Genomic DNA, 23,545 nt, shown 5'->3' with positions numbered 1-23,545 from the left:
TTCTTCAGAAGTTCCAGCTAGGCAGGCTAACGTTAAATAGCTAATTAGTTTGCTAGCTATCATACAGTAGGCGTATATTAATAATTATATATTTAATATAAGTAGACATGCACTCATAATTGACTCTAGTGCATATAAAGCACCCACAAGCTACAGGTGGCTGAAAACACAATCATCGCGGGATGAACGAGTGACTGCTATTGCTAAATCCAATTGCTAAATTCCCTCGTTCACATTTTGTTGATGTAATGATCATATAGTGACACTAGGTGGCAGAGTAACTCAGTGCAATTCAGTTCAAGTTGTACCTTTAGACAAGGAAATAATGTATCTGAGTTTATTTGTTCCGTTCTTGTATTGTCTGTTAGCCGTCCTGAGCCGGTGAGCTCTCTGGGCGATGTACTTACACAATGCCTTCAGAAGTATTCATACCCATCACGTATTCCACATTTTGTTGTGTTTAGCCTGAAAAATGGATTACATGTTTTTTCTCTTTCCCATCTACACTCAAAGCAACACAGCATCCTTCACTCATGCTGCCAAATATACCCTCGTAAAACTGACTATCCTACCGATCCTTGACTTCAGCGATATCATTTACAAAATAGCCTCCAACACTCTACTCAGCAAATTGGATGCAGTCTATCACAGTGCCATCTGTTTTGTCACCAAAGCCCCATATACTACCCACCACTGCGACCTGTACACTCTTGTTGGCTGGCCTTCGCTTCATATTCGTTGCCAAACCCACTGGCCCCAGGTCATCTATAAGTCTTTGCTAGGTAAAGCCCCCCTTATCTCAGCTCACTGGTCACCATAGCAGCACTTACCCGTAGCACGCGCTCCAGCAGGTATATTTCACTTGTCACCCCCAAAGCCAACTCCTCCTTTGGCCGCCTCTCCTTCCAGTTCTCTGCTGCCAATGACTGGAACGAATTGCAAAAATCTCTGAAGCTGGAGACTCATATCTCCCTCACTAACTTTAAGCACCAGCTTTCAGAGCAGCTCACTGATCACTGCACCTGTACATAGCCCATCTGTAAATAGCCCATCCAACTACCTCATCCCCACACTGTTATTTATTGTATTTATTTTGCTCCTTTGCACCCCAGTATCTCTAATTGCACACTCATCTTCTGCACATCTATCACTCCAGTGTTTAATTGCTATATTGTAATTGTTTTGCCACTATGGGCTATTTATTGCCTTTACCTCCCTTATCCTACCTCATTTGCACACACTGTATATAGACTTTTTCTATTGTATTATTGACTGTATGTTTGTTTATTCCATGTGTAACTCTGTGTTGTTGTTTGTGTCGCACTGCTTTGCTTTATCTTGGCCAGGTCGCAGTTGAAAATGAGAACGTCTTCTCAACTAGCCTACCTGGTCAAATAAAGGTGAAATAAATACAACTCAATACCCCATAAAGACAAAGTGAAAACATGTTTTTTGACATTTTTGCAAATGTATTGAATATGAAAAACTGAAATATCTATTTACATAAGTATTCATACCCCTGAGTCAATACTTTGTAGAATCACCTTTGCCAGTAATTACAGCTATGAGTCTTTCTGGGTAAATCTTTAAGAACTTTCCATACCTGGATTGTGAGAGCGGTACCCAGAAATGTGTTGTATTGGATTTGCCCCAAACATCTCTTTTCAGTGTCAAGGAGGTAATGTTGCCTACCTTCACCACTTGGAGGTGCCCCGTCAAGGAAATCCAGGACCCAGTTGCAGAGGGAGGAGTTTAGACCCAGGGCCGTGAGCTTTGTAATGAGATTATAGGGCACTATGGTATTGAAGGCCGAGCTGTAGTCAATGAACATATTGTCCAGGTGTGGGAGTGCAGTGCAATGGCGATTGAGTTGTCCGTGGATCTGTCAGGGCGGTAGGTGAATTGGGGAGGGAGGAGCTGATATGGTTTTTGTCTAGCCTCTCGAAGCACTTCATGATGACGGAAGTGGGTGCTACTGGTCTGTAGTCATTCAGTTCAGTTACTTTCCCTTTCTTGGGCATGGGGATGATAGTGGACATCTTGAAGCAGATGGGTATGGCGGCCTGAGCTAGGGAGAGATATCTCTGAAAATATCAGAGAACACAACAGCCAGCTGGTCTGCATATGCTCTGAGGGCATAGCTAGAGATGCCGTCTGGGCCGGCAGTCTTGCGAGGGTTAACACGTTTGAATGAATTACATACAGTACGTCCTCAGCGGAGACTGTAAGCATGTAGCCCACATTGTCATCGGGGGCTCTCCTTGGCAGCTCAGGGTTAGTTGGCAATGAGAAATCGGGAGGCCTGCGTCCATCCAGAGTAGTCGTGCACCGTACAACAGTTTTTTTGCCCATCGCCTCATTAACAGGGCATTCGCGATATGACGCTTTATCAAGCGGCAGCCGTGCTCCTGCTGTTCACAGTGTGGTTTTCCGACAACGATGAGACAGCCTATAGGGAGGAGGTCAGAGACAACAACCCCTCCCTCAATGTGAGCGAGACAAAAGAGCTGATCGTGGACTACAGGAAAATGCGGGACGAACAGGCCTCCATTAATTAATAAAGGTTCTTGTTACTTACAACCTCATGCTAATCGCATTAGCCTACATTAGCTCAACCGTCCTGCAGGGGACCCACCAATCCTGAAGAAGTTTTAATGGCTTGTAAGTGAGCATTTCACAGTAAGGTCTACACATGTTGTGACAAAGTTTGATTTGATTTGAAGATGCTTTTTCAGTGTCAAGGCAGCGGTGAACTACACCTTACCGTGAAATGTTTACTTACAAGCCCTTAACCAACAATGCAGTTCAAGAAATAGAGTTAAGAAAATATTTACAAAATAAACTAAAGTTTAAAAAAATAAATAATAATAAAGTAACACAAGAAAATGACATAACAATAATGAGGCTATATACAGGGGGTACCGGTACCGAGAAATGATTGTGTGTGTGCAAAATATATCAGATAATGCGGGCCAGTCCTGGTTCCCTGGATCAACAGGTGACAAAAAATTTATTAGGTCAAATAAAACGTTTTTTTTATTGACATGGCAACAAAAGTGACAAAGTAATCAAAGTGACATAGTAAAGGAATCAAATAAAATATATAAAACATTTTAAATAGGACTCAACTAAATAAGGTATAAAAGAAACACGCAGAGCAAAGAAAATAATATAAAACAAAAATAGCCTATAGGCATATTGTATGGACATTGTTTGCCCATGTGCAGAGTAACTGCAGTGAATTAGCAGCATAGAATTATAATTCAAGTATATCTACATAGTGCAGTAAGGTGACGTTGTCACACCCTGATCTGTTTCACCTGTCTTTGTGATTGTCTCCACCCCCTCCAGGTGTCTCCTATCTTCCCCATTATCCCCTGTGTATTTATACCTGTGTTATCTGTTTGTCTGTTGCCAGTTGGTCTTGTTTTTGTCAAGTCAACCAGCGGTTTTTGTATCAGTGCCTGCTTTTACCCAGTCACTCTTTTCTCATCCTCTGGTTTTGACCCTTGCCTGTCGTGAGACCGCATGCCTGACCACTCTGCCTGACCCTACCTGCTGTCCTGTACCTTTGCCCCTGTAATAAACATTGTTACTTTGACACGGTCTGCATCTGGGTGTTACCTTTATCCTGATAGACATAACTATTGCATTGGTCCGGTAGACTAAAGTGATATAAGTATGTCTATGAATAAATGGTTAGTGTGTGGCAGGGTGCAGTAGTCAGCCCAGGGTTCAGCTGTTGGATCAGTCTTGGGGGTAGAGGCTGGCTTTGAGATAGGTTATCCGAGACCTGATGTTGACCATCAATTTAGCGGATCCCTCCCCTGTGCGCCGACTTCTCCCACCTTCACGATCGGAGGCCCCTTTCAGGTAACTGGTGACCTGAATCTGGACCCCTTCATCCGTGGCATCCCGAGCTGCAGGGTTCATACGAATGGCTCCTATTCACAAAGTAAGAACATTGAGTTATATTTGAATTGCACAAAGTCTTACACAAGAAGTTACAAAAATACACTGCTCAAAAAAATAAAGGGAACACTTAAACAACACAATGTAACTCCAAGTCAATCACACTTCTGTGAAATCAAACAGTCCACTTAGGAAGCAACACTGATTGACAATAAATTTCACATGCTGTTGTGCAAATGGAATAGACAAAAGGTGGAAATTATAGGCAATTAGCAAGACACCCCCAATAAGACACCCCCAATAAAGGAATGGTTCTGCAGGTGGTGACCACAGACCACTTCTCAGTTCCTATGCTCCCTGGCTGATGTTTTGGTCACTTTTGAATGCTGGCGGTGCTTTCACTCTAGTGGTAGCATGAGACGGAGTCTACAACCCACACAAGTGGCTCAGGTAGTGCAGTTCATCCAGGATGGCACATCAATGCGAGCTGTGGCAAAAAGGTTTGCTGTGTCTGTCAGCGTAGTGTCCAGAGCATGGAGGCGCTACCAGGAGACAGGCCAGTACATCAGGAGACGTGGAGGAGGCCGTAGGAGGGCAACAACCCAGCAGCAGGACCGCTACCTCCGCCTTTGTGCAAGGAGGTGCACTGCCACTGCCAGAGCCCTGCAAAATGACCTCCATGACCTCCAGACCTCCTGCTGGAGACTCCCTGTGGCGGGCCAGGCACCTGCAGGCTGACGTCAGTCGTCAGTTGAATAGTGTTTCCTTGGACACATTGGTTGAGCTGGCTTCCAGCGGGTCTTAAGAAGCACGGTTTGGCAGGTCATGTTTCGGAGGATGCATGACTCGACCTTCGCCCTCCGAGCCCGTTGGGGAGTTGCAGCGATGAGACAAGATCGACATTTTGGAGAATAAGGGGGTGAAATACAAAAGAATAACAAACAAAAAAGTACTTAAATGTCTGCAAGCTTGGGAATTTAAACAGGGCCAGTATTTGCTGCACAATTCTAGAGTGGTGATATATACCACCAGAAAGTTCTGTTTTTTTTGGGGGGGGGGGGGGTTTAGTCTGTGTCTTCAGAAAGTTCTTGGGTCTTTAGGCAGGTCTGGATGGTCATTGAAGATAACTGTCAATAGCTTCGAGAGTGCAATGTGAGGAATAATTTTGTCAATAGCCCAATATGCCAATTGTGTCCTAAAGTCCCCCTGTTCCTCTTCACTATCTTCTATGGTGCTTGAGGGAATGTCAGAAGGGGGGCCAAACTCAGCATCTAGTAAACAGTGGTTGGTTCTTTCCTGTGCCACATTGATTGCAGTTTGCCGATGGCCTATTGGATCCAAGCCATGATGGCTTTCACTTTGAAGAGCATGCGCCCCAGTGGTACAGTCCGGAATAGCAGCAGCGAAAGCAGCAGTGGCGGGGTCTTAACTAGCAGCTACAATCTCCTGTATGTCGTTCTGAACTCCCCTCACTATTCTCCTCCTTTTAGTCCAGTAACTTGACATGGTTAACGTACCTTTCACTTAAAGCACAAAGGTAAGGCTTGTCTGTCAATGTGTCTGTAGGATAAACAACATATTTTTGTTGTTGCAAACAGCATTGTTTATAACAATTCTCAAAAGTTGATTCGATTGCAAGGCAAGGTAGTTTTCCTGGTGTATTTCTGAGTCTTTCCCTTTAATTAAATCACCAATAAAACAACCCCTCTCAACATTGATTGACCGGGGATAGAGGAATAGAAAGCCACAGATCTGAAGATGAAAATTACGAGGGTATCAAGTTGAAATGTCTCCAAATGTTACCACCTCCCAACATCAACATATGGAAGCGACACAACCAGGAGCGGCGGGGTCTAAACTTGCAACGGTCACAACAAACTAACACTTTTATTTAATCAACACTGTTAAGTACAAGCATATTACGGTTATGATATTGCAGAGAACAATCTAATTATTATACTGAACAAAAATATAAAAAACATGCAACAATTTAAAATATTTTACTGAGTTACAGTTAATATAAGGAAATCACTCAATTGAAATGCATTCATTAGGCCCTATTCCATGGATTTCAGATGACTGGTGTCACGCCCTGATCTGTTTCACCTGTCCTGGTGATTGTCTCCACGCCCTCCAGGTGTCGCTTATTTTCCCCAGTGTATTTATCCCTGTGTTTCCTGTCTCTCTGTGCCAGTAAGTCAACCAGCGTGGTTTTCCCGTGCGCCTGCTTTTCTATTCTCTTTTACTAGTCCTCCTGGTTTTGACCTTTGCCTGTTTTTCTGGACTCCATTCTGGACTCCTGACCTCGACACTGCCTGCCATTCTGTACCTCTGGAACTCTGGACTGGTTCTGACCTTTTGCCTGTCCATGACCATTCTCTTGCCTACCCCTTTTGGATTGTTAATTAATGTCTTGGACTCTAACCATCTGCCTCCCGTGTCTGCATCTGGGTCTCGCCATGTGCACTTATAACTGGGAATACAGATATGCATCTGTTGGTCACAGATATCCTTTAAAAAAAATATATATATGGACATGGTTTAGAAAACCAGTCAGTATCTGGTGTGACCACCGTTTGCCTCGTGCAGCACGACATCTCCTTTGCATAGAGTTGATCAGGCTGTTAATTGTAACCTGTGGAATGATGTCCCACTCCTCTTCAATGGCTGTGCGAATTTGCTGGATATTGGCGGAACTGGAACACGCACTCGTACATGTCAATCCAGAGCATCCTACACATTCTCAATGGTTGACATGTCTGGTGAGTATGCAGGCCATGGACAGAACTGGGACATTTTCAGCTTCCAGGAATTGTGTACTGATCCTTGTGATATGGGGCCGTGCATTATCATGCTGAAACATGAGGTGATGACGGTGGATGAATGGCACGATACTGGGCCTCAGGATCTCGCCACAGTTTCTCTGTGCATTCAGATTGCCATTGATCAAATGTGTTTGTTTTCCGACGCTTATGCCTGCCCATATCATAACCCCACCGCCACCATGGGGCACTCAGTTCACGACGTTGACATCAGCAAACCGCTCGTCCACACGACACTATACACCTGATCTGCTGTTTTGAGGCCAGTTGGACATACTGTCAAATTCTCTAAAATGATGCTGGAGGCGGCTTATGGTAAAGAAAGGAATTATTTGGCAACAGCTCTGGTGGACATTCCTGCAGTCAGCATGCCAATTGCGCGCTCCCTCAACTTGAGACAGCTGTGGCGTTGTGACAAAACTGCACATTTTAGAGTGGCCTTTTTATTGTCGCCAGCACAAGGTGTACCTGTGTAATGATCATGGTGTATAATCAGCTTATTGATATGCCACACCTGTCAGGTGGATGGATTAGCTTGGCAAAGGAGAAATGCTCATTAACAGGGATGTAAAGGAATATGTGCACAAAATTTTAGCGAAATAAGTGTTTTGTGTTTATGGAACATTTCCAGGATCTTTTATTTCAGTTCATAAGACATGGGACCAACACTTGTTGCGTTTACATTTTTGTACAGTATAGTTTGGAAGGGGGTCACCCCTTACCCTCTTTTCCCCTGCCACCCTAGCCAACCCATCTGAGTTATTTCTGGAGTTTTGATTAGTTAGCAGGATGTTTCTCTCTCTCCTCCACGCTCTGTGATTGTATCAAATGTCTGTATAGGCCCGAGACTGAGCCTCGCTGCGTTCTAGACTTTAAACTCTTTGATAGCATCTCACTCAGTAGGCTGACTGGTAGTAGGGGATAGTGTTTATCTCCTGCTAAGTGTGCACTTAAAAGAATGTTAATTAGAATAACGTGGCAGAGATCGCCCCCCCCCCCTTCCTGTATACATCTCCAGGGAGTGGCTTGTCAGGAGAGCAGGATGGATGTCTGCTGGGTAGACGCTCGAGGGCTTAAGTTTGACAGAATGGGGCCATTTACGTTTTATGACTTAACGTCCGATATGGAGCAATTTGTAATTATATGAATTGGGTCACTTCGCTGTTGATCTCACTTCTGAAGGTTTTGAAAGGCTTCATGCTGGTATGGGCCTAGATGATCAACCCAAGTCAAAAGCTGACTATGGGCAATTCCACGGTAACAGATTTTTCACTTAAAATGTATGCCAAACAAAACCCATTGCTTACTAAGTTTAACACAACTCGATGCACAAGGAATACTTTAACAATTTACACTGAACATTTTACAAAAACACATTTATGGAAGAACTTGGTAACAGAATTTCGGTAAAACTCCCTCAGTTTGTTTTGTGTCCACGTTTTTTTTGAAGAATTGTTATATGCATTTCTGTACCAAATTAAGTTTTATTAACAAGGTTTTTCAGAAAAATGTATGTGAAACAGCAGAGTTGAAAAATATATGGCACATGGAAATCATAAGAGGGCAGTTTACGGAGATCAGGTGGGATGGACTAGATAGTAAGCTGAGGGGTGGGGTTTTACGGAGATAGGTGGGATGGACTGAGACAGTAGCTGAGGGGTGGGTTTCGAGATAGGTGGGATGGACTGAGAGTAGCTGAGGGTGGGTTACGGGAGGAATAGGTTGGGATGGACTGAGAGTAGCTGAGGGGTGGGTTTACGGAGATAGGTGGGATGGACTGACAGTAGCTGAGGGGTGGGTTTACGGAGATAGGTGGGATGGACTGAGAGTAGCTGAGGGGTGGGTTTACGGAGATAGGTGGGATGGACTGAGAGTAGCTGAGGGGTGGGTTTAAATAGTTCTGACTGAAAACACCATGCATAATATACAAGTACCATCTCTCTAGATGTTATGTATATCAAAATATTTTATTTTTGCAACTACTGTAAAAAAAATCTAAAAGCCATGTACTGTATGTAAAATGTGTGTAGACTGTACATGTAACAACAGAAAAAGCTGTAAAAATAACATTTATGTTTGTACTGCGAAGAAGAAAAAGACCTTTGCAGTGCCTACCCAGACACAGAAAGCCACCAACGGTTTGTTGCACTGTGATCCCAATGTAAATGTCATGCGTGTTTAGATGTTCCTCACTGGAGTTGAGGTCTGGTTCTGTGTACTGGCCTTTTTTCTAGCAGTTGGACCACCTGGTTACATTAAGACACTAAGACCAGGGTTAGATGAAGTTGCTTTAAATCAGGCCAAAACTTTGACTACAGTTATGCCGGAATCCACTCAGTGGCTGGATTCTCATGTACAGTTTAACAGAACAGAGACCCAGACCAAATGAAATCAAAGTACCACGATTCAATTTACAGGGTCATAAATAATCATTACTGACTGTAACAGAGGTTGACGTTTCATCTCTCATATAGTATTTAGAGTTCAATTTCATCACATACATTCTTTATTAGAAACTAAATTAACAACAATCTTATAAAAAACAAAAAAATGATTTTGATATTAAACAGACACAAGAAAGAATGGTGTCACATGACACACTGACTAAAACAAATCTCTTTAGGTTATTGAACTACAGTAAATGAAGTGGATTTATACCCGGGAACGGAATTGCCATAACGGAATTTTATCATGTGTCCCTGATCTGTACTACACAGAAATGCATAATTATGGAAATGAATGTCATTATTTTAATGGATATGAGCTCTGGCCACAAACAAAACCAAATTTGGTCCGGACCAAATCTGAACCAATCATAGACATCTGTTTCACAAGTTTGGACATCAAAGTACAACACAATAGAGTACAGTACATTATAGTTTACTCAACTCGTGTGCTGTGTACTGTACTGAACTCTACTGTGCTGTACTGAACTATACTCTACTTTTCTTCACTGTGCTGTCTGAACTTGTGAACCCAACTGTGGTTTGTAACTACTATGATTTCCCATTGTAGCCAATTCAATTGCTGAAATTCCATTACCGATTTTGGTAATGGAATTTCGAGTTAATCAATTAACAATTCATAAAATTGATATCAGTAAAAACACTAACTAATTGATCGGTCTACCGTGTTGCATCTGTGAACTTTCATTTTCTTCCCTCATGACGGAGAGAAATTAAAAAATATCTTCAAGATATTTGGGTTTTTGGTAACTGAATTAAGGCACAAGATAATGTTTCTAAAACTTACTGAAGGCAGAACAAATTCTCAAACTAAATATAAGTATTGATATTAGTTGGCAGAGGTCTTTACTTCAACATTTGTGTTTTGATGTATTTCTAAAACACTTTTTAAGAATCTTTCTGTTAAACTTATTTAATTTGCAAACATTTCTAAAACCATGTTTTCATTGTGTCATTTATGGGGTATTGTGTGTAGCTGGGTGAACAATACTATATATTTATTCCATTTTGAAATTCATGCTTTAACACAATAAAATGTGAAATAAGTCAAGGGGTATTAATACTTTCTGATGGCCCTGTAGCATTTCTACGAGTGGTCTGAGGCACTTGGTAAATATGTGGGGGTTTTATCTAGTGCAACTTTAGTAACGATGCTTTTGGTAAACAGCTGAGATTTAACGACACCCCTACAAAGGTTCTAACGATGAACTTAGCCTTAAAATGCTTTTGGGAAACAGGACCCGGACAGGCTGTCCTCAGAATAGCAGGATGTCGTCACTTGTATTTATTATTGTATACTCACATTCCTCACTCAATCTATTTATTGTACTCTCAACTCAATCCAAAATACTTAGTTTATCATGTTAAACTCGTTCCCTCTCCTAGCTCCAGCCCGTCCCTGAAGAAGAGCTCTGCCCTTTCTGTTTCCAGTGGCGTCGTCCAGACAACCGCATGCATCTGCGTCCCAAGCGGCGTGCTTCAGCAAGGGTGCAGAACGTGCTGCGGAGGGAGGCCAGGGCAAGAGACTCAGCCTAGCTCAGATGAAAATCCTACTGAGGTTCAGGGGCTCCTCCTCAGCACTGGTGAGACTAACACTCCTCTACTCCATTGTCAATCCCCAGTACCTGAAAGTGGGTCGTATTCATTAGTGCAAAATGTTGTAAAAAATGTGCTACGGAAAAACATTTAGCAATTCAGGTAGCCCCTCATTCTGGTCCCTTTTCTTCTGTTGTGTGTCTAGTGAATTCCTCCCGATCTCTACTTTTTACATAATATTGGAACTTGACCATTCCCGGGATAGATGACACGACACAGAATGGAGTTCTCAGCAGCTTCCATCCACTTCACTGAAAAGCCAGTTCAGATAAGGAAACTATGTCCAACCTCCTCCCCCCATGCCCTGAGTAGCTGGTCAGAGGGTAGATGGGGGCATTTTCTCCATCAGGGGAATGGAAGGGGAAAGTACCATTGATTGATAAGGCCCTCTAGCTATCTGATCTGACATTGGCCTAATGATGACTCGCGTCACTCAAACATTGCGTCAATTAAAATATCTGCCAACATCTACTGCACACTTTCAAATCAGGTCCTGTATTCTCCTTCCCTGTACACAAATTCGCCTTCCTTTCCTCTAGTGATGTCTGGCCCGTCTCCCATTGACTTTGTAGAGGGAAGGGGAATAGGGAGCCAAGAGATTTGCCAATAAATCAATCAAATTTAAATTGAAGCCCTTTTTACAACGGCAGTGCTTTTACAGTCTTCTGTTCAGCCTCATTGAGGAGGAATCCTTGGAAGGGCAGACAGGGTCAGCATGTAATAAGCCAGATACTCAGGGTCAGCATTTGGTAGGCCAGCCAGATAATGATCACAGCCAGGGTCAGCGTGTGATAGGCTAGCCTGATAACAATCACATCCAGCATCGGCATGTGATAGGTCAGGATCCAGATAATGATCACAGAGGAACAGGAAGCATTTAGTTAGAGCGAACCCGGTATCTATCATGGAGACAGTGGTACAAGGCCAAACAAGATTAGCACATAGGTTATGTCAGAGTCGGACACGTAGTTATTTTGGCCAATTCTGGGGTAAAAGGTACAATACTAAATTGTAAGGGATTGTTTTGTCTTTGATGCTTAAATGTTTTTTAAGACCAGAGTGTGCCTATCTGTCTCCGGACTTGAACCCCATTAAAAACCTGTGGTTTGAATTGAAGCAGGCAGTCCATAAGCGCAGACGAAGGATATCAAGGATCTGGAAAGATTATCTATGGAGGAATGGTCTAAGATCCCTCCCAGTGTTTCCCAATCTCATATAACATTTTAGAAAAAGCCTCAGTGTTATCCTCGCAATGGTAGGGTCCTCGAGTACTTAACAGGGGTGCCAATAATTTTGACACCCTTTCATTATGACGTTGTTTTAATTAATATTTTGTTTAACAATATTTATCAGAGAAATTGTGTTGGTATACAATAATTTCTCAAATGTAGCATACGATATAGCTCGGTATTTTTTAAATGTGTTTTATGCAGTCTTTTTTTCTCATCAAGGGTGCCAGAAATGATAAACCTGACTGTATATTGTTGATATATTTTCCCACTGTCGTGTGACTTCCTGGTAAGCGAGTCCTCCTTAGCCACTTTTTCACCAAGGTATTTTTACCCTCCAATTTCAAGGTCACCGGTCACTCGCCCTGGCATAAAATAACAGTATGTAAAAGAGCTCCACAAAAGAGCTCCACAAGCTGTGTACCAGGCCCCCATAGACATGCGTGGTTGTGAGAACTGATACCCCTTAAGCAGGCGCAGCACTCTGAAGATAAGGGGAAAAATGTCGTCTCTCTCCTCTCAAGTTTTAATGTCACATGCAAAAGTACAGTGAAATGCCTTTCTTGCAAGCTCTAAACCCCAAAATTCAGTAATAACTTAAGGTAGAACAAAAACACGCAAATTAAAATAAGAACACGAGAAAGTAAGATGCTATATACAGGGTCAGTTCCAATATGATATTTACAATGTGTAGGGATACTGGAGTGATGGAGGTAGATATGTATAGGGGTAAGGTGACTAGGCATCAGGATATTTGATGAGTAGCAGCAGCATACATGATGATTGTATATGAGTGCATGTGTTTAGAGTCAGTATGAATGTATGTGCATATTGTGTGTGAGCAAATGGTGGAGTGAATGTTTGTCTGTGTCGACGTGTCAGTGTGCATGGAGACAATGCACTAATAAAATACAAAGGTCAACTCAGTCTGTGTAGCCATTTGTTTGCTATTTAGTTAGTTATTTATTTCACCTTTATTTAACCTGGTAGGCCAGTTGAGAACAATTTCTCATTTAACTGCAACCTGGCCAAGATAAAGCAAAGCAGTGCAACACAGAGTTACATGGGATAAACAAACGTATGGTCAATAATACAGTAGAAAAGTCTATATACAGTGTGTGCAAATGTAGTAAGATTAGGGAGGTAAGGCAATAAATAGGCCATAGTGGCAAAATAATTACAATTTAGCAATTAAACACTGGAGTGATAGATGTGTGCAAGTAGAGATACAAAGGAGAAAAAAACAAGCATGGATGGGGTAGTTGGATGGGCTATGTACAGGTGCAATGATCAGTAAGCTACTCTGACAGCTGATGCTTATTAAAGTTAGTGAGTCTCCAGCTCAGTGATTTTTTTTTTGTTGTATTTTTATATTTTGCAATTCATTCCAATCATTGGCAGCAGAGAACTGGAAGGAAAGGTGGCCAAAGGGAGAGTTGGCTTTGGGGGTGACCAGTGAAATATACCTGCTGGAGCTCATGCTACGGGTGGGTGCTGCTATGGTGACCAGTGAGCTGAGATAAGGCGGGGCTTTACCTCGCAAAGACTTATAGATGACCTGGAACCAGTGGGTTTGGCGACGAATATGAAGTGAGGGCCAGCCAACGAGAGCATACAGGTCGCAGTGGTGGGTAGCATATGGGGCTTTGGTGATAATCCCAGGCTTTTGAGGAAGCAGTGAACCTTCACTGTGGGGACAATGTCACTGATGCATTTCCGAAAGAAGCCGGTGACCGAGGTGGTTAGCTCGTTGACGTTATCGGCGGAGTCTCTAATCAGCGCTAGCAAAGCAGTCCTGTTCCCAACGGAGCAAGTCACGGGTACTTTCTGTTTAAGCTTCTGTATTTGCCGAATGGCGGACAAGGGAGGGCCTTGTATGCTTGCTTGTGGGTAGAATAGTGGTCTAGAACTTTATCGCCCCTAGTGGCGAGGGTTATGTGTTGATGGAAGTTGGGCATCACGTGCCTTAATGATGCAGAAAAGCAGCCTCTGGATGTATGCTTCCCTGCTTGTTTATAGCCTCATAGTGTTTGTTAAGTGCCTGCTTATTTTTCTTGTCCCGAGGTGGAATATATACAACAGTCAGGATAACAGCTGAAAACTCCTTCAGTAGGTAGAAGGGTCGGCATTTGACCACCAGGTATTCCAAGACAATGCGTGGATACTTCCACCGCACTCGAGTCAGCACACCTGTTGTTGATAGAGACAAACCCCTCTCCCTATCAATTTCCTTGACTCCTCTGTCCTGTCTGCATGGTGAATGGAGAATCCATCGACTTGGATAGCAATGGTGTGGGTGTGTGTTGTCCAGAGACATGTTTCTGAAAAGCATAGAATATTGCAGTTTCGAGAGTCCCATTGGTAGCAAATCCACGATCGGAGGTCATCCATCTTATTATCAAGTGACTGTACATTGACCAATAGAATGAAGGGAAGAGGTTCGCCGGTTTTCCTTCTCCTTAATCTCACCAGGACTCCACCTGTCTTTCCTTTGTAAGGTAGGCATTTCCTCTTGGGTAGTCTGAAAATTGGGTCGGAATTACAGTAATCACTGCCAAAGGTGCTTCAACAAAGTACTGAGTAAAGGGTCTAAATACTTACGTATATGTGATATTTCAGTTGTTGTTTTTTTATAAATAGGTAAAAAAAAAAAAATGTAATGCCTTGTCATTATGGGGTATATGAGGGGGCAGGGACTATTTAATCAATTTTAGAGTAAGTCTAACCTAACAAAATGTGGAAAAAGTCGAAGGATGAACTGTATATTGAAAATACCCGTGACAGTGTGAGCCCCCTCCAGGCGCCTGGGTCCTCTTTCCCTTGTCTGGTACCCCGACCTGCATTCAGCTAATTCCCCTGACTCTCCTTGTGGTGCCATACTTTCCCCTCTTGTGTTTTTAATCCCAACCGGAGCATCTGCCTCCAGTTGACAGGAGAGCAGGCAGAACAATGTGTCACTCGTGGGCTTTGACACCGGGAGATAGTGAGAAGCCACCAGATGACAAAGGGAGAGGGCGATGGCCTTGGAGGCATTTTAGACAGGCACGCAGGAGGAAACCCACTACGCTCAGTTAAACGCTTAGCTCACGTGTAGGGATTTGCCAGGTTTTAAGTGAATTATTTTAAGCATCTCACACCGACACAAAAACTGCAGTCACACACACACCCTGCTGCCTAACATGCACTACTGCCGCATATATCCAAGATGGCGTAGCAGTGTAGACGTGTATTTTTTAGTGCTCTCGTGCACATTGTATTTTTTCGTACTTCTTGTATATATTTATTATTATTTTTTCTATCTCTTTTCGATTTTCAATTCGATTATACCTTCCGGTGACCTACCTCACCCAATGTGGTACGGAATCGCTATCATTTTTTATCTTTGGAACACATTCACGAACCCCCAGTAGCTAACAAGCTACCAGCTACAAGCTACTTAGCCATTTTTAACCGATGCTAGCAGCTTTTACCGTTGGAACTGTGGAACACATTCAAGAACCCCCAGTAGCTAACCAGCTACAAGCTACCAGCTACAAGCTACTTAGCCATTTTTAACCGATGCTAGCAGCTTTTACTTTCGGCACAGACACCAGCCCTGTTATTAGCCTGGATATTACTCACCAATTTAACAGCATCGGACTGTCTCTCAACAACAACGCCGGATTCCTGCCGTAATCCCTGAGCCACTACTTCTGGATCCCTCACAGCTAGCCTGCAGCTAACGCAGCTAGCACAGCTAGTGCCACTGCTACGAAGCTAGCATCAGTTAGCAAACACAATTCTACAATCACAACCTCTCTCTCGCCATCCGGCCTGGATTCTCTGTCGACACGACACCATCTGGTCTGCAGACGATTACCCCATCCGCTGTACCCTCAACGGCCTCCGTCTGAGCAGACCCCTTCGTCTGAGCAGACTCACCCCCCCGGGCTACTAACTTTAAACACCGCTGCTAGCTTAGCGGCGACTTCCCTGCTCCATCTACGGCTGCCCCCTGGACACTATGATCACCTGGCTACATAGCTGATGCCTACCGGACTGTCCATTAATTTACGGTACTCCAATTCTTATCTGTGTTTTATCTGTCGGCTCTGTGTTTTAACTCAGGCTCTGTGTGTAGTTAATCCGACCCTCTCTGCCTAGTCGTCGCCATTTTTACCTGCTGTTGCTGTGTTAGCTGACTAGCTGCTGTTATCTCACCTGTTGTTTTAGCTAGCTCTCCCAATCAAGACCTGCAATCACTTTATGCCTTACTGTTGTTCAGGCTAGTTATCATAGTTATCATTGTTTGGTTTGCAATGGACCCCGTATGTCCACTCTCCGTACCTCTGATACCCCCTTCGTCCCACCTCCCACACATGCGGTGACCTCACCCATTGAGACCAGCATGTCCAGAGATACAACCTCTCTATCATCACCCAGTGCCTGGGCTTGCCTCCGCTGTACCCGTGCCCCACCATACCCCTGTCTGCACATTATGCCCAGAATCTATTCTACCACGGCCATAAATCTGCTCCTTTTATTCCTTGTCTCCAACGCTCTAGGCGACCAGTTTTGATAGCCTTTAGCCGCACCCTCATCCTACTACTCCTCTGTTCCTCGTGGTGATGTGGAGGTTAACCCAGGCCCTGCATGTCCCCAGGCACCCTCATTTGTTGACTTCTGTGATCGAAAAAGCCTTGGCCTCATGCATGTCAACATCAGAAGCCTCCTCCCTAAGTTTGTCTTACTCACCGCTTTAGCACACTCTGCCAACCCTGATGTCCTTGCCGTGTCTGAATCCTGCTTAGGAAGGCCACCAAAAATTCTGAGATTTCCATACCCAACTATAAACACTTTCCGTCAAGATAGAACTGCCAAAGGGGGAGAGTTGCAATCTACTGCAGAGATAGCCTGCAAAGTTCTGTCATACTTCCAGGTCTATGCCCAACAGTTCGAACTTCTAATTTTAAAAATTAATCTCTCCAGAAATAGGTCTCTCACTGTTGCGCCTGCTACCGACCCCCTCACTCCAGCTGTGCCTGGAAACCATCTGTGAATTGATCGCTCCCCATCTAGCTTCAGAGTTTGTTCTGTTAGGTGACCTAAACTGGGATATGCTTACACACCCGGCAGTCCTACAATCTAAGCTAGATGCCCTCAATCTCACACAAATCATCAAGGAACCTACCAGGTACAACCCTAAATCCGTCAGCATGGGCACCCTAAGACATTATCCTGACCAACCTGCCCTCCAAATACACCGCTGCTGTCTTCAATCAAGATCTCAGCGATCATGCCTCATTGCCTGTATCCGCTGCGGGTCCGCGGTCAAACGACCACCCTCATCACTATCAAACGCTCCCTAAAACACTTCTGCGAGCAGGCCTTTCTAATCGACCTGGCCCGGGTACCTGGATGGATATTGACCTCATCCCGTCAGTTGAGGATGCCTGGTCATTCTTTAAAAGTTACTTCCTCACCATATTAGACAAGCATGCTCCGTTCAAAAAATGCAGAACTAAGAACAGATATAGCCCTTGGTTCACTCCAGACCTGACTGCCCTCGACCAGCACAAAAACATCCTGTGGCGAACTGCAATAGCATTGAAGAGCCCACGCGATATCAACTGTTCAGGGAAGTCGGGAACCAATACACGCAGTCAGTCAGGAGCAAAGGCCAGCTTTTTCAAGCAGAATTTGCATCCTGTAGCTCTAACTCCAAAAAGTTCTGGGATACTGTAAAGTCCATGGAGAACAAGAGCACCTCCTCCCAGCTGCCCACTCACTAGGCTAGGTAACACGGTCACCACCGATAAATCCGTGATGATCGAAGACTTCAACAAGCATTTCTCAATGGCTGGCCATGCTTCCTCCTGGCGACTCCAACCTGGCCAACAGCCCCCCCCCCCCCCGCTGCTACTCGCCCAAGCCTCCCAGCTTTTCCTTTCCCAAATCCAGTAGATACAGATGTTCTGAAAGAGCTGAAAACCTACCCAACAAATCAGCTGGGCTTGACAATCTGGACCCCCTATTTCTGAAACTGTCCGCCGCCATTGTCGCACCCCCTATTACCAGCCTGTTCAACCTCTCCTTCGTATCATCTGAGATCCCCAGAGATTGGAAAGCTGCCGCGGTCATCCCCCTCTTCAAAGGGGGGACACCCTGGACCCAAACTGTTACAGACCTATATCCATCCTCCCTGCCTATCTATAAGTCTTCGAAAGCCAAGTCAACAAACAGATCACTGACCATCTCGAATCCCACCGTACCTTCTCCGCTGTGCAATCCGGTTTCCGAGCCGGTCACGGGTGCACTTCAGCCACGCTCAAGTGATCTAAATGATATCATAACCGGCATCGATAAAAGACAGTACTGTGCTGCCGTCTTCATCGACCTGGCCAAGGCTTTCGACTCTGTCAATCACCATATTCTTATCGGCAGACTCAGTAGCCTCGGTTTTTCTAATGACTGCCTTGCTGGTTCACCAACTACTTTGCAGACAGAGTTCAGTGCGTCAAATCGGAAGGCAGCTGTCCGGTCCTCTGGCAGTCTCTATGGGGTACCACAGGGTTCAATTCTCGGGCCGACTCTTTTTCTCTGTATATATCAATGATGTTGCTCTTGCTGCGGGCGATTCCCTGATCCACCTCTACGCAGACGACATCATCAGTATACTTCTGGCCCTTCTTTGGACACTGTGATAACCAACCTCCAAACGAGCTTCAATGCCATTCAACACTCCTTCCGTGGCCTCCAACTGCTCTTAAACGCTAGTAAAACCAAATGCATGCTCTTCAACCGTTCACTGCCTGCACCCGCACGCCCGACTTGCATCACCACCCTGGACGGTTTGACCTAGAATATGTGGACATCTATAAGTACCTAGGTGTCTGGCTAGACTGCAAACTCTCCTCCAGACTCATATCACACATCTCCAATCCAAAATCAGATCTAGAGTCGGCTTTCTATTTCGCAACAGAGCCTCCTTCACTCACGCCGCCAAACTTACCCTAGTGAAACTGACTATCCTACCGATCCTCGACTTCGGCGATGTCATCTCTAAAAATGGCTTTCCTATAATATCTCTATCTCAGCAAACTGGATGCAGTTTATCACAGTGCCATCCGTTTTGTTACTAAAGCACCTTATTCGACCCACCACTGCGACCTGTATGCCCTAGTCGGCTGGCCCTCGCTACATGTTCGCCGTCAGACCCACTGGCTCCAGGTCATCTACAAGGCTATGCTAGGTAAAGTGCCGCCTTATCTCAGTTCACTGGTCACGATGGCTACACCCACCCGTAGCACGCGCTCTAGCAGGTGTATCTCACTGATCATCCCTAAAGCCAAAACCTCATTTGGACGCCTTTCCTTCCAGTTCTCTGCTGCCTGCGACTGGAACGAATTGCAAAAATCTCTAAAGTTGGAGACTTTTATCTCCCTCAACAACTTTAAACATCTGCTATCCGAGCAGCTAACCGATCGCTGCAGCTGTACATAGTCCATCGGTATATAGCCCACCCAATTTACCTACCTCACCCCCCCCATACTGCTTTTATTTCCTTTTCTGCTTTTTTTGCACACCAGTATCTCTACTTGCACATGACCATCTGATGATTTACCACTCCAGTGTTAATCTGCTAAATTGTAATTATCTGATTTATTGCCTACCTCCTCATGCCTTTTGCACACATTGTATATAGATTCTCTTTTTTTCTTTTTTTCTACCATGTTATTGACTTGTTTATTGTTTACTCCATGTGTAACTCTGTGTTGTTGTCTGTTCACACTGCTATGCTTTATCTTGGCCAGGTCGCAGTTGCAAATGAGAACTTGTTCTCAACTAGCCTACCTGGTTAAATAAAGGTAAAATAAAAAATAAAATAAAAATATATATATCTCACTCACTGTGTTAGTTTTCATAGAGGAGGTTTTAAACTCTATAGCGTACCAACCAGATTCCCCCTGTCCCCCTCTATGGCGTGCCAACCAACGATTAGGGTTCATCCCTTCTCCCTCTCTTTCCACTGCATCATAACGGCATCTTGTGATATGGCATTATTGTAGAAAGGCATCCAGAAGGCTGGGCAGGTTTTTTATTTAAGTAGGCAAGTCAGTTAAGAACAAATTATTTTTTTCAATGACGGCCTAGGAACAGTGGGTTAACTGAATTTTGAGCCCTACCCCTACAGTACATCACAAACTCCTGCTGTTTAGTACTGTATCAGATTCTGTCAGCGTCCCAAATGGCACCCTATTCCCCCACATAGTGCACTACTTTTGAACAAGAGGGTAAGGAAGATGGTTCCTCTTTTTCCAGACACTCTCACACCATCCTGTATCCATTCAACACGTGCCACTCTGTCCACCTGTCATTACCTCTGGAAATGAAAGCAGAACAACAACATGACAAAATAATCCAGCTAAAGCCAGCCTGTAGTCGTCTCCATTATGCATCTGTCAGCGCCCTCAAAGGGCATCTCTCTCCAGTCTCCAAACCAGCTTCCTGGGGGTTTTCCAGGGTACCTCATACCCTGTGTGCATCCCAATTCTTCACACTTCTTCCTACCATGAAGGGGAGTGTGAAAGTGCACACTTTAAAAGAAGTGGGACACTGCCATAGTTTAGAGCAGAAGGACTAAACTACATTTATTCCTGATTATTATTTGACCATGCTTGTCACTTATGAACATTTTGAACATCTTGGCCATGTTCTGTTATAATCTCCACCCGGCACAGCCAGAAGAGGACTGGCCACCCCTCATAGCCTGGTTCCTCTCTAGGTTTCTTCCTAGGTTTTGGCCTTTCTAGGGAGTTTTTCCTAGCCACCGTGCTTCTACACCTGCATTGCTTGCTGTTTGGGGTTTTAGGCTGGGTTTCTGTACAGCACTTCGAGATATTAGCTGGTGTACGAAGGGCTATATAAAATAAACTTGATTTGATGTTAAAGGGAATGGACTACTGTGACTGCAGGCTTTGTCTCGATCCATCCTCGGCGCTTTGGAGTATCGATGTGTTCTGAATCTCCCCACTCACTGTAAACCCAGTGTGCCACCACCATCCACCAGTGCCGTAGGAGTCAAGGGAAGTGATGCCTGTTGAAGCCCCAGAGACAAGGTCATAACAGCACAGCAACCAGCCTGGCTTGGGGCAGCACAGGGAGGACTGAGGGAGGGAGAGAGATTAGGGAGGGAGGGAGGATAAGGGGGCAAGAGAGGAGAGAGAGAGAGAGAGGGGGAGGGATGATAGGGGGGAAAGGAGGGGGAGAGAAAGGCTGGTATTTATGGAACATAGCCTATTAATAGAAGACAAAGAGCCCATCTGCAGAATTTATTGGTCGTGTGTGTCAGAGTTTGTTAGCATGCATGTTGTTCGAAAGTGCTTGTCTCTATGTGTCTGTTTCTATACTTTTATTTTAGAATTAATCTGCTAGCCCATCCCTTATTTTAGATCAAAGGAAAATAACTTCTGAAATATGCAAGGAGAAGAGAGATTGCTTATGACCTCTGTTTACATAAAAAATATGTGGTACCTTTTGCTGTTTGAATGCTGAAGTCAAAGACCCAGCAGGTGCTGTTGGCATTCCAGGCATGATCAGTCTAGTCCAGAAGGATCTAGGCTAGTGCTGACCTGTCTCTCTCTGGAAGTCTGGTGCAGAGTATGGAGAAGTTGCCCCTAAGATAGATGCTGATCTTGGGTCAGTTTTACATTTCTGCCACTAATGGTGAAGGTTAGGATTAGGGGAGGAGGGGAGCCTCTGTTGCTGGGGAACAGGTGGGAAGGACTGTATGGGGCAGCACAGGAATCCAGAGGAGAGGAGGATGAGTCACCACAACCTGAAACTGCAATGCACATTTAATTGGGATGGAATTAAGATGTTGACCTCATTTCATCACAAAGCATCTTTAATTGCTTGAATATGTAGGTTGCACATGCAGTTTAGGCAAGGAATTGGTTACCTCTAGGTGTGTTTACTCTCAAAGGATGGGACAGACATTCTGGAAAGGTGGGAGGGTTTAACATGTTTTGCTTCTGCATGCATTGGTGACCTTTGACTTCTAGACGTGTTTGTTTACGTTCAGCGGTGAAGGGTTCAACTTTTAGGTATTTTGTTGGAGTTTTTGTTTAGGAGTTTGCCCTTCAAATGCTCGGACTGCACATACTAGGCACCTATCTTGCCTATCCTGAGTCCTGTCAAACTAGCAAATGTATTGGCCCCCTCAGATCTACATACCCTCAGTCTACATGCTACTAGACTGCTCTATGCCTGTATCTCTGCACCCATGCCAGAATCAACAGGTTTGAATGAGCTGATGAATGCACTGCACTCTCCTTAGCCAGTGACTTACGTGTAGGTATTCAACACAGACGATACATGTCACAGGATTAGGGTTAAATTAGACACTGCACATGATCAGGCAAGATTTCATTGGGTCGGTGTCATGGTTCTCGTCACTATTCGACAAACATGTCATTGATGGGTCTTTCCGGAGTGGGTTGGTGAGTTTTTGTACCGCCTGCCAGCGGCGATACCATAGCCTTAGCCTGTCCATCAGAGGTGCCTGGGCAGCCTATACACACCCACCCCCTTTGCCGCCACGTCCTATCTAAACCCCTTAAGGAGTGTCAAACTCATTCCACAGAGGGCCAAGTGTCTGTAGGTTTTCGCTCCACCCTTGTATTTCATTGAATTAAGGTCACTAATTAGTAAGGAACGCCCCTCACCAGGTTTAGATCTTAATTGAAAGGAAAAAACTAAAACCTGCAGACACTTGGCGCTCCGTGGAATGAATTTGACACCCCTGCCTTAAGGGCAGCATTCTCTGTTGGATTGAGTTCTTCCCTTTCAGTGTCTAAAGAACTATCCACACTTGCATACTTCTTGGTATGAAGCAATTTATTAGGCATGCATTCTAAATGGTATGCTAGTATGGACAAGTGGGTGGACTCACTACTAGCCAATCATGGACATTACGTGATCAAAAAGTGTAAGGGGATACCAAGTTTGGACAACCTGCAGAGTGGGTGTACCAGAGATGTCTCCATATTCAGACCCAGTGTATAAAACATTAGGAACAACTTCCTAATATTGCGTTGCACCCCCTTTTATCCTCAGAATAGGCTCAATTCATTGGGGCATGATCTCTTCAAGGTGTCAAGTGTTCCACAGGAATACCGGCCCATGTTGACTCCAATGCTTCCCACAGATGTGTCATGTTGGTTGGATGTCCTTTGGGTGGTGGACCATTCTTAATGGGAAACTTGAGTGTGAAACCCAGCAGCGTTGCAGTTCTTGACACACTCAAACCATTGCGCTTGGAACCTACTACCATATCCTGTTCAAAGGCACTTAAATATTTTTTCTTGCCTATTCACCCTCTGAATGGCACACATACACAATCCATGTCTCAAGGCTTAAAGATCCTTAAAGTCTCCTCCCACTCATCTACACTGATTGAAGTGTATTTACCAGGTGACATCAATAAGGGATCATAGCTTTCACTTGGATTCACCTGGTCAGCCTATGTCATGCAAAGAGC

General features: G+C 44.3%; 1 pseudogene; it reads left to right on the top strand.

The window, feature by feature from the left end:
* Window positions 1-23,545, top strand: part of LOC139023285 (UPF0711 protein C18orf21 homolog) — a 28,247-nt pseudogene that overhangs the window by 240 nt on the left and 4,462 nt on the right.

Source organism: Salvelinus sp. IW2-2015, linkage group LG30, assembly GCF_002910315.2.
Source record: "Salvelinus sp. IW2-2015 linkage group LG30, ASM291031v2, whole genome shotgun sequence".
NCBI lineage: Eukaryota > Metazoa > Chordata > Actinopteri > Salmoniformes > Salmonidae > Salvelinus > Salvelinus sp. IW2-2015.
This window is presented reverse-complemented; position numbering and strand designations above follow the sequence as displayed.